The following is a 12,544-nucleotide window of genomic DNA, read 5'->3' as shown; positions in this document are numbered from 1 at the left end:
GCCATGAGGATGCTTGATCTTCACTTAGCCAGAATGCTGTCATTTCCACAAGAAGTATTCTATTTTTTTCTCATTTACCCAAGAAAATTAAAGTTACCATTCTTGGTGCCAAATACAAAATCAAGTGGCAGTGTTTGGTTACAAGATGATCATCAAAATGATCTAGAATAGGCATATATTAGTTTGGAAAGATTATAATTTAAAGAAGAGCAAAATTTTCATATTTTTGTAGTGAATCTGCAGTTTGATTCCATTTATATGAAACGTCCAGAGTAGGCAAATCTATAAAGACAGAATGTAGATTTAGTGGTTGTTGGGCTAGGGGAGGAGGGAGTCGAGAGTGACTGCTAATGGGTAGGAGAATTTTTTGAGGTAAGAATGTTCTGGAAGTAGATAGTGGTTATGGCTGCACAACTTTGCAAATATACTAAAAAGCACTGAACTGTACATTTTAAAAAGATGAATTTGTATGTGAATTATATATCAATTTTTTTGGGGGGGGTGGTTGGGAGCATTTATTTCTCCCCCCAGATAAATGATGGCCATGAATTTTTTTATGCCAATTTTTAAAAAGTGACTTCATAGTTTTCCTAAAGAACAGTAGATGGATATGAGGCTTATATTTGTTTATCTAAAGGGCTCATCCTGTGGAGTTTCCCAAAGCAAAGGGTATCCCTTCCAGCCTCTCCAATGTTGAGACTCCAGCTGTATTTACATTACAAGTAAGATACAAAGATGATTGCCCTCAACCGTTTTCCAGGTAGTAGTGGTGATAAGACCCACACAGGGCTAAGTGTCGTATATAAAACATAAAAAATAAAAAAAAGAAAGGGAGGTATATAAACCAAGAACTATAAATGTCAAAGGAGGAAGGAATTCTTACTTCTGGTGGAAGTCCCACATGATCTTTGGTCGGAGGATGACTTAGGTGGAGATGGAGTGAAGAGCATTTTAGTAGGGGAAATTGTATGAACAAAGGTATGGAAAATGGAGAGCTGGAGGCCAGAAAGCATATTTAGGAAAGGATGAATGAGCACTGGCTGGAACTAAGCTCTAGGAAGGAAAGTAAGTCGAAGAGGTAAAGCAGGAAAAATATGGACTGACAAGTTGTCTTTTTAAAACGGAAAAATTGAGCGGTTATGCGAAGGGGAACAGAGTCAGTAAAAATCTCTGTCTTTCACAGATTTGTATAAATTTGCAAGATTTCATTTTGTAAAAACCAGCCCTGATTAATTAAATAGGCATTTTGTTGGCTTGGAGAAAAAGTGATACTTGAAAGAACGCTTGTATGAATTCGGCCCTGGTGGGGTACTGAAGCTAAAAGCAAGGAAGAGCAAGAAGGCACCAGGCTACCGGAGAGGGCACTGACAAAAATGATTGCAAATAGAGGTGTGCCGGTCCCCAAATCCTTCCTCTCATCATTTCAGCTGAGATCACCCAGCCTGTAGGCATCAGTCTTATCACAATGAGTTTGTACCATCAGTAAAATATGAATGCACCTGTCTAAAAACCCTGGCGTGATAACACCAAATTCATATGCATTTTTAGAATGAATTAATTCAATTTTTGGAAGCACACCCTTCTTGGCACACAGAAGGCACCCAGACATTTGTTTTATGAAAGAACATTGTTCTTTGTTTTAGTGTCTATATTTAGGAGAGGAAATGATTCAAAACTGCATCCTAAAACCTGTATCCTCTATTAGCATTGAAGTTGAGACGACTTGGGGCCATGAGGTCTGGTTTTCCCCTTTAAAACTTAGGTTTCTGCCCCTCCATCGAGTCCCTTAGGTCAGTAGGTCCAGCAGGGGTCGCAGTTCAAGTAACCAATCGCTGCTGGGCCATGGGGCGGGGCCACAGTGCTCCGCCCCTCCTCCCAGCCCTCCCTGCCCAACCTACCCAGGTCCGGCCTCCATCGCACCTGCGTGTCCCCCCGCGCCCGCGCTGGTGCAACCTCTCCTGCCGGCGCTAGCTGGGAGGATTTTGGCCTCGCCTCTCGCGAGATCGCCTCCAGTTGCGGCCGCCGCCGCTCCTGGCCGCTGAGTGGCGGCGTCTGCGCAGCCGCCATGTTCGGTTGCTATGCTGTGGCCTGGGAGACGGGGTGTGCTTGAGGGAGGAGGAGGAGACGGAGGAGGAGGAGGAGGAGGAGGAGGAAGAGGAGGAGGAGGAGGACAAGGAGTGGGTAGATTGAGCTCCTCTTGCACTCTCACACACAAACGCTGCCCAGGATTACCCGCCTGCTCAAGCAGCGCTGCGCGCTTTTCCGCTCCTCGCGGCCCCCCCACATTGTTCTCTCAGGACTCCTGGGTCCCCAGGGGCTGAATTCGGGGCCTGAGCCGGGGACAGGCTTGGCCCGAGGGTCGGAGGTTTGGGGCCAGGCCCCCCCGCCCCGGGGCTCCCCTCCCCCCACGGCACTTTGGGGGGTGTGGATTATCTCATCCCCGCAGGGAGGTGGGAGAGCGCGCCGGCCGCCCGCCTCCCTCCCGCCTCCCCGGCGGCGCTGGCCCGCGGCAACCCCGCAGTATGAGGTGGTGCTGGCGGCTCGGGGCCGTGGCGCGGCCGCTGCTGCGGCGGCGGTTGCTGGGGGGGCGCTGAGGGAGCCCCCGGGAGAGGCGCGGCGGACGCGCTTCCCCCCGGCGCGCCCGGGCCTCGAGGCTTTTCTTCTCCAGCCGAGGGGACGCGGCTGTGCTACGAAGGTAAGAGGCTCCGGGGTCCCGGCCGGCCTCTCGGCCCTGCGCGGTGCGCGGGGCTGTTACCTGGGTGTGGGAGGCGGGCCAGGTGGGGGCTAGCGGGAGGCACAAGGTTGATTTAAGAGAAGGAGAAAAATGATGCTTGTTCCCCCCCGCCCCCCCTTTCTTTCCGGGACCTCAGCTCTCGCAGCTCCTGGGGGTTATAGTTGGAATATGTTATGGGTGAGCGAAGGGAGAAGGGATGGAATCGGTGCGGAGATGGAATGTTCCATAAGACCTAAACTCTAGGTACGGTTTTTAAAATCGTCTGAGTTTTCCATTGTTGGTAGGATTCCTTTTTTTTTTTTTTTTTTTTTTTTTTTTTTTTTTTAATTGGCTCGTATGAGTGCTTCTTGCATATGCTGCCTGGGCAGATTGTCCGTTCATTGAAGTTTTAAGCCTAGTGTGAATCTACCGGTATATACTTGTATTTAGGAATCTGTAGTTGGGCCAAAAAAAGTTGAGATGTAGCTAAGTAGACGTACCGATGCATTTCCCAGGGTTTCCTTAAAACGGAACAGTTTACAATTGCACAGATAAATATATCGGTGTCTCTGCGAAAGTTGGAATGGGAGGCTTTTATGTCTAGGGTTGCCTTATATAGTGACACCACTATGGACAAGAACGATTTTGTAGGATTTTCAGGTGTTTGTTCCAGGGGATCCTGTATATCTGCAATATTCCAACTGCTTTTAAATCAGAGTTGGAGTAATACTAGGTTTATGTGACCAGATCTTGGGTCTGGTTCAAACAGTACAGCTTAACACATGTTTATGGAGGAAAAAACAACACCAACACTCAAAAGCTAGTATATCCGACTTGTAAAAGATGATTTGAGTAAAAAGACTATGGAACAGTAAAATCCCGGACATTTTTTTATCCTGATTTTCGAACCTTAACATGCCAGAGAGAACAATTACTTTTCATTTTTTTAAAGGGAGAAGGAACTGACCTTAAAATAAATGGTTGTTCAGAGTCCTGAATTTGCTCATTGGAATAGAGCTAGATATATCAGTTAGATCTTGAATTTGATGAATATAAATTCAACCTATAGATTTTTTTCAAAAGAGATTCCTCGTAAGCAAAAGTTTGTATAGCACTTCTTTACTGGCTGACTCACAATAAAAGAGTGTAATCTTTTGTGGACCCCACCATTTTTTGTCAGAATAAATTTATGCTCCAGTTACCACAGAAGCTATTTTTATGTCTCTTTTTGTTTTTTGTTTTGTTTTATTTTAATGACACACATATCTTTGTTACTGTTTTTCACTGAAACATGCTCATGGTCCAATAGTATGTTCCTGAGTGGTTTGGTTTAATAAGAAAAACATGGTCTTTTAGTACATAGACTATTTATGATTTAGCTAATCTGTTTTAAACATTTGGCAAGAGATTAAAAAAAACACCATCACTATTTCATAGTTTTTATTAATAGTAGATTAAAGTTTATTAAGTTAGAAAATCACATGTTACCGAAAAGTAGTAATGAAGAGGATATGACTTTCTTATTGCCTGTTTCCTAACCTGCTTTGCTTTTGGGCAGTGAGTATCGAATTGTTTCAAACTCGTGTTTTTTTCTTATGTTTTAACTGAGTATCTTTTAAAACGTCCCTACTAACTTAGTTACTTTAAGTTTGTGACACCCAATTTCTAATTTAGGCTAGGCATAAAACCAGCATTGATTGAACACACTTGCTAAAAATACTTTCTGGGTCAGATGTACTTAGAATGCAGCCTCAGGAAAATTCATTTGACCTATTCTAATGTGACCAGTGTACACTTCATTATTATTGAAGGACTTTAAAAAATTATAGACTTTCAAATGAGCTTTCATCAGTTCAGGCATACAAGCCTAACTTTTTTTAATGTATAAAGTACTTGATGTAGGATAGTAATGAAGACCTTTTTTTTTTTTTTTTTTTACTTTTTTCACTTAAAAAAAATTTATGTGACTCCCCCCATAGAATATTGTTAATCTCTGATTTGTATATTCAAAATATTTTAGATTTTTCTAATAAAATTAACTGGAGTTGTAGAATGACAGTATAATAGGCAGTGCTATCTCTTTAGCATTTATTTGACTTGTTCTGAACTCTTTAAGGGGGATCGTTGGTCATGTTTTTGTTTAAATTATCTTTAAGGACCAAGGTAAGAGAATGCCAGATAAATTTCAAGGAGACATTGAGAGACATTAACGCCCTTTGGGAGTTGATATGGTCAGTTTTAAGTAACAAGAAAGCTTTAAAAAAGTGTAGAAGCCTTCTTTGGTGGATGTCTAAACATGAATGTTTAGAAGTTCTTTAATTCTTTATGTTACTTTTTAGGAGTGTAAAATTGGTGACCTCATGAGAAATGGCAACTTGATGTGGCTAAATATGAGTTGTTGCTCCTACATAAAATTTAGTGTTGCTAGAAAATCGCTGGCTACAAACTGAGTTGAATTTTGTTGTTTTTCTGTGTAATAGCATCCATGTTATGAAGTTTTTTACGTGCTGTAGTCTAGATTTGTTAAACTTGACAATTTACTAGGTTAAGCTGTGAAACCTTGAAGATTAGTTTAACATTCTGGAAATCCTTTTTATTACTGTTTACCAGAAAAGTATCGTAAGAGGAAGGTGTTATTTCTTCATTTAGTATTCAATTAGTAGTACAGATGGTGAGAAGGAATGTAATGTAGAAGTACTGTAGAATCTTCTTTATTGGTGTGGAAGTGCAGTATCTAGGGACAGTGTAATTTATTTCTTTTCCTTTGCATGATCAGTCAGTATAGTCATATTTAAAATAGGATAGGAAATAAGAGGGGAAATTTATTACATTCTCTTCCACTTCACTAGAGGCATTTCCCCCTACCTTTATTCTTCATTTCATTAGTCCTAAGTAGCAACACTGGCAGTATTTGCAAGTATTTGAAAAAATTGGTAGGAACAAATTGAAAATTATGTATTGTGGATTATCTTGAGGGGAAGATATTAATTTGGGTGTTCTTGTGTTTGTATCTTTTAACAAAGATGTCATACAGAGGAGTAGAAAGAAAAAAGTATCCAAAAGGGAAGCGTTAATTGTCTGTTACCTGCCAGACAGTGTAAAGGGGCTTTTCATGTTATCTCGCATAATCATCAAGTACACTTTGTGAGGTAGGTATTATTAATCCCCTGCCTCCCCCCACCCCCAAATGGGGTCAACGAGAAATTAAATAACTAGTCTAGGATCACACTGCTAATAAGTAGAATTAAAACTAGGTCTGTCTGACTCTGAACCTTATTCTGTAGATTATGCTGTCCAATTAAACTTTCTACAATGATGGAAATACTCTTTTTCTGCACTGTCAGGTAGGTAGTCATTAATCATATGTGGCATGGATCACTTGAATGTGACTATTATGCCTGAGGAGCTGCATTTAAAATTGTATTTAATTTTAACCAGTTTAAATTTAAATAACCAGATGTTGCTAGTAGCTATAATATTGGATCGTACAGCTTTAGATCTTGCTGTCTGGAAAATCTGAGTTTTAGTATTGAATCTTCCACTAGTTTGTATATGACATTTAGGCAAATTATTTAGTTCTTGAGCCTTAATTTAATCCATTGTGAAAATGAAGAGGTTGTCACTATAAGATTATCTCCAGCCTCCCCTCTTGCTCTAGAGTTCTGGGATTCTTTTAAAATGTACAGTGGTATTTAATATATCTGAAAGGGCCCCACTTCCCAAAATACTCACCCCTTATGTAAAGATTTTTGTGTAGTCAGTTTTCTTTTTCAGAAGAGGATGTATAAAGCACACATAAAGGATGATGGAATATTCCCCTTGCCCCTGTTATTAAACATTGTTTAACCAAACACAGTACTCTTGTAACAAAGTTTGAGTATTTAAAGACCATACTTCAGTCTGCTGCCTTCCCATTTAAGACCGTGTCTGTTACAATTCCCTGTTACTTATCAAATTAATTTCAGACTTATCGCCTTGGCCCTGAAGGCTTTCCATCAACTTCATCTCACTAACCTTGTTTCTCATTCTTGCTTAAAAAGAAAATATTCTTGTTTTTTCCTCTGCCCTTCTTTCCTTAGTTTAAACATTCCTGTCTCCAATCCATGTGTCTCCTTAAGTCTTCCTCAAAATTCACCTTTTTATTCTGGAAGAATGCTGCTTAATCCAGTTTGTAATCGTGAGTTTTGAATCCTAGTAATAAGCACGTTGGGGTTAATATATGATTGTTTAAATATAGTTAGTTGAGTACATCCTTCTTAAGTTTTTACATGTTACCTATTCTGCGTCCTTAATAAAAATATTAAAAAATTGAAAATGGGAGTTCTTTTATATTGATGCAGGAGTTCAGTTCATTGCTCAGCAGTTCTGCTTTAAAAAGTTGCTAATTTTAAAAAATAATACTGTCTCAACATTCGCCCTTAATCACCACTCTAATAGATTCTTTTGTTTCTTTCCAGGCAGTTGTCCATATTTTTATAAATATAGATGTATGGTGGAGATACAATTTTGAGTTTAATATATTGGAGGCATTGTGTAGTAAAAGCATTGCAATGGAGGAAAAAGATGATAGATTTTGGAGTCACACTGATGTAGGTTGGAATCTGGTCTCAAAAACTTTGGGCAAATTATATAACCTTAAAGCCTACTTCCTTGTCTATAAAATTAGGATAATGCTTGGCCTTGAATTTTCATGAGGATTAGGATAATATGTATAAAGCATCTAGTACTTTTTAAATAGAAGAGATGGTCAATAAATGGTAGCTGATATTATTTTTCTCATTTTTCCATTCCCATAACAATGAATATAATTTAAACAACTGCATAGCAATTCAGATGATTCATCAATCAGCTGATTGATTTAGTCATTTACCTTTTGTTAACCATTGGTTGTTACTAAAGTTTCCACTCTTATAATAATATGCAATAAATATCTCTGTGCTTACAGTTTGTTTCCTCAGCTTAAAATCCCAAGACTAGGATAATGGTCCAATGGTATGAATATTTCTGTGCCAGATTTCTCTTTTAAAGAACAATGAGCATTCTTGTTTTGGGGAAAAAATGCTAATTGATTGTAAGATTTTACCTGGTTTTAATTTAATTTTCATTTAATTTTACCTAAATGGTTTTAATTAATGTATTTTGGAAAATTTGGTTTATTGGGAAATGATGTAGTGAACACTCATTTATATGTGAATTAAATATTTGAATGTCTATTATAGGGATCAGTGGTATACAGGTAAATAAGACAAGATTGTTGTCCTTGAGCTCTAATTCTAGGATGGTAACACATGTCAACAAACAATTACAGTTCAGAGTGACAAGTGTAATAAGATCTGGGGGAAATGAGAAGTGGCATTTGAGCAGTGTCTTGGAGGATGCGTTGGAATTGATCTGGGTAGAGAGAACAGCATGTGCAAAATGTCAGAATGCATGGTGTGTTTGGAGAAATGCAAGTTGTCTTGCATATGTCCATCTCTGTGGGATGGGTCTTGATGTCTGTGTTCCTGTATGTGGATGTTGATTACTTAGGAGGTGAAACCTTCTGAGGGTCCTTGTTTGGGCTATGTGTGGAATTACGGTAAGAACTTTAGACCTTCCCAACTGGTGTGTCATGAATGGCTCACCTGTGTGCCAGAGAGCAAGTACCCATCAACCTATTGAACCTGGGCATATTGGAACCCCCAGATGGTTTCTTTTGACCTTAATTAAATAGTCTTGGCTTATCCCAGTGTGCTAAAAAAATATTTTCTTTGGTGCCAAGGTGGGAAAAAGATTGGGAAAAACACTGTTTTAGAGGCTCTAAGTATTGACAAGTTTATGGTACCTACTCACCGTTAGCATTCCCACATGTGATAAAAAGTATAACCAATACCAGATCCTAAAATAAACACAAAGGAGGTCAAATCAAAGTCCCTCTTTTAACCTGCCTTTCTTCTCTCCCTCTTCCCCCCAGTATTTACTTCAGTGTTTTGTGTGTGTATGTGAAATATTTTTTCGGTGCTCCTGCATTCCTAGTGCCCGGCATAAGTGTTTGGTCTGCCTCATGGGAAATCAGAATTTACATTGGGGAGCAATTGTAGGTATTTAAATAATGGAATAGATTAGATATGAATTTTGAAAGGTAACTCTTGACTTCTAGATAATGATTTCATTGCAAGGATATAAGGATGTGCAAAGATGAAGTTAGAAATGGCATAGACTGGTTAGGATGCTCTTGCAGTGGTCCAGGTGAGAAATTATAGCTGGAAATGGGGAAATGAAAATAAGGATGTGGGACTAGAAGTGGAAACTAATTAGGTAGTTTCACTGGAATGGAGAGTCCGTTGGGATATAATAGAAAGAGGAAAAGAGTTGATGGTGATAGTATGATTTCTTCTTTGGGCAGCTGGAAAGGGAAGACCAGATAATTTTTTTTGAGTACATATAATGAGCCAAGCATTTTGCTAGGCACCAAGGCTGTCATGAGTTCTTACTGAATTTTAAAAATTAATTTATTTTGAAATAATTTCAAGCCTACAGAAAAGTTGGCAAATACAGCACAAAGAGCTCTTGAAGCTCCTTCAACCAGTTTTTCCCTTGAATTATTTTAATTAAAAAATTTTCCTTGAATAATTTTATTAAAATATATATGTATATTGCATATGTATTGTGTGTGTGTACACAAGATAAGTGTGCAGCACCATGTATGTGACTCACTGTAGTGGGATCAGTGAGGCATTTTCTTCCAGATGCGCAAAGAAAGAACTTTAACATTGCCTTTGACCCTTTCTCTCTTTCTGCTATATCTTACTGGATTCTCAAATTTTAGTGAAACTACCTAATTATCTCATTTCTGGTCTCTCATTTTAATCCCTACTTCCAGCCATTTCAGAGGAATGTACTATTTTTTATCTCATTAGACTGTTTCAGAACCATTTGAGAGCAAGTAGCACACATGATGCCCATCACTCCTAAGTAATCTAGTGTGTCTTTACCAAAACATGGATGGTCTTTTACATAATCACAAAATGAGAAAATCAACACTGACGCTACAGTACCTTCAAATCCCCAGATGCCATTCAGAATTTTCTAGTTATCCCAGCAGTTTCTCTCTTTTCTTTTTGTTCTAAGATCCAGTTCAGGATCACACATCACATTTAAATATAATGTCTCTTTAGTCTCCTCAGTCTGAAACAGTTCCTCAGTATTTCTGTCTTTTATGACCTTGACTTTTTTATTCTGTAAGATGTTCCTTAACTGCAGTTCATCCAGTGGTTTGCTCATGTGCAGACTAACTGCGTTGTTGGCAGGAACACCATAGAAATGATGTGCTGTTCTTACTGCATCACTAGGATGCATACAGTATTATCCCACCACTATGATGTTTACCCTGAACACGTAGTTATGTTCATGTCTGTTAGGTTTCTATACTGTAAAGCCATCCTTTTTACGTCTGTAATTGGTAACTTTTGTGGAAAGAGCTCTAAGGCTCCAAGTAGTCTTTTCCTCATCAGACCTCCATCCACCAGTCTTTGGGACCACTGATGACTTCTGCCTGAATCAGTCACTACTATGAAGATTGCCATCTTGATTTTCTACTGAAAACACGTCTCCCTTCTTCCTCATGCATTTATTTACTCATTCATTTATTTATATCAGTATGTACTCATGGATTTCTGTTCCTATTCAGTGGGTTTTATTGTTATTTTTAACTTTTTTTTTTGATGTTCAAATTGTCCTAGATTTGGCTAGTGGGACCCCCTTCAAGAGGGCTCCTGAATCTTTTTGATATGTCCCCATCCTTTGAATTGTTCCTTACTTTTTGGCATGAGATATTCCAGACTCATTTTGTACTTTTTCTATCCCAGCTCTGGAATCATGCATTTTCCCAAGGAATTCTCATTTCTTTTAGTAGTGGTGGTATCTAGAAACCAAGATACGTATGCTTAATGTACTCCTTTTTGCTGGGGTATAATCACTTCTAGAGTGGACACAACTAGGAGGAGAGAGAGAGAGAGAGAATGTGTGTGTATTTTCACATCTGAATCTGTTTCTTTTTTTTTTTTTTTTAAAAGATTTTATTTATTTATTCGACAGAGAGAGACAGCCAGCGAGAGAGGGAACACAAGCAGGGGGAGTGGGAGAGGAAGAAGCAGGCTCACAGCGGAAGAGCCCGATGTGGGACTCGATCCCGTAACGCCGGGATCACGCCCTGAGCCAAAGGCAGACATTTAACCGCTGTGCCACCCAGGCGCCCCTGAATCTGTTTCTATATCTAGTTATATATATTTCAAAAGTTTACACTGATACATCCAATTCCAGTCCAACACCCCAGGGTTCTTTCTAGTCTTCCCCCTTTCTGTATTTATACATCCTTTTCCACAGTAAGAAATTGGCTTTCATTATCCTCAATATATTTATTTATATGCTCACTCTCCTTGTATCTGCCAGTCTCCTAACCTTAGGCTAGTTGTCCCTTGCCTGCCACCTCTGAGGCCCATGGCATGGGGTCCTCTGGGCATGCTAGAAAGGGAAAAGAACTCTCATTTAATCATCTTATTTTTTTCATTCAATCTGAACAAAAACATGCTAGGTATTCTCAGTTTTAAAGGAGAACAAAGTGGAAATTCAGAAAAGTGTGTGACTTTAAGCATGTTACTGTGTAAATAGCAGAGCAAATATTTTGAATTCAGATTTGTGTGATGCTAAAGCATTTTTTTGTCCTCCTCTACTTTGTAGCCTCTGGAATTTAAAGTTCAGGATTTAGGGTTATATCAGTGGTGGTTGAAGCAGTGGGTATGATTGTTACTACTTACGAAGTATGTATAAAGTTAGGAATTGGGTCACTGACAGAGCCCCCAAGCATTATCATTTAAAGGTTAAGGGCCCTTAGAAGTGAAGAAGCCTAAACGGTGGTGAGAGAGGAGAGTCTGGTTTTGTGGTAGAGGGTCATGAAGGAAGGAGTTTCAGGGGCGTATCAAATGCTGAAAGAGAGAGAGGAACAAAGGTGCTTTGATTTGGCTGTTGGAAAGTTATTGATGACCTTAGCTGATTGGTTTTCAGATGTGTTTAGGCAGGCTACCTGTATCAGAATTAAATGAGATACGGGGCGCCTGGGTGGCACAGCGGTTAAGCGTCTGCCTTCGGCTCAGGGCGTGATCCCGGCGTTATGGGATCGAGCCCCACATCAGGCTCTTCTGCTATGGGCCTGCTTCTTCCTCTCCCACTTCCCCTGCTTGTGTTCCCTCTCTCGCTGGCTGTCTCTATCTCTGTCAAATAAATAAATAAAATCTTTAAAAAAAAAAAAAGAATTAAATGAGATACTGATTAAAATATCAATTCCTGGGGCGCCTTGGTGGCTCAGTCGGTTGAGTGTCTGACTCTTGATTTTGGCTCGTCATGATCTTGGTGGCCTGAGATCAAGTCCCGCATTAGACTCTTATAAATAAATAAATCTTTAAAAAAATCAGTTCCCCAGGTTTCATTTCAGACCTTATAGATTATTATTATTTTTAAAAGATTTTATTCGTTTATTTGACAGAGAGAGAGTACAAGCAGGGGGAGCAGCAAGCAGAGGGAGAGGGAAAAGCAGGCTCCCCACAGAGCAGGGAGCCGGATGCCAGATGCCGGATGCGGGGCTGGATCCCAGGACCCTGGGATCCTGACCTGAGCTGAAGGCAAACACTTAACTGATTGAGCCACCCAGGTGCCCCTAGACCTTATAGATTATTAAAAGGCGAAGTGAGGAATGGGGAGCTGGCTGCGTCGGAAATCTGTTTAAATGCTGCTGTAGTTATTCTGAGATATACTAAAGTTTGAGATTCATTGTCTTAGCAGAGGAGTTATAATAGA

At 39.7% G+C, this 12,544-nt stretch overlaps 1 protein-coding gene across 9 annotated transcripts in view; it reads left to right on the top strand.

Moving 5' to 3' along the window:
* Nucleotides 1–2,141: 2,141 nt before the first annotated feature.
* PTPN4 (protein tyrosine phosphatase non-receptor type 4) overlaps nucleotides 2,142–12,544 on the top strand; it is a 207,466-nt gene continuing 197,063 nt past the window's right edge. For 4 of the 9 annotated variants that reach the window (XM_026510144.4, XM_026510145.4, XM_044388278.3 and 1 more), the window contains exon 1: nucleotides 2,142–2,695. The gene's annotated coding sequence lies outside the window, so the exon portion shown is untranslated. Of the gene's footprint in view, nucleotides 2,696–2,952; nucleotides 2,978–12,544 lie in introns of those variants that run through there. The other 5 variants (XM_048214023.2, XM_026510148.4, XM_026510146.4 and 2 more) reach the window with 2 other exon arrangements.

The sequence above is a fragment of the Ursus arctos genome, unplaced genomic scaffold, assembly GCF_023065955.2.
Source record: "Ursus arctos isolate Adak ecotype North America unplaced genomic scaffold, UrsArc2.0 scaffold_1, whole genome shotgun sequence".
Classification (NCBI taxonomy): Eukaryota; Metazoa; Chordata; class Mammalia; order Carnivora; family Ursidae; genus Ursus; species Ursus arctos.
This window is presented reverse-complemented; position numbering and strand designations above follow the sequence as displayed.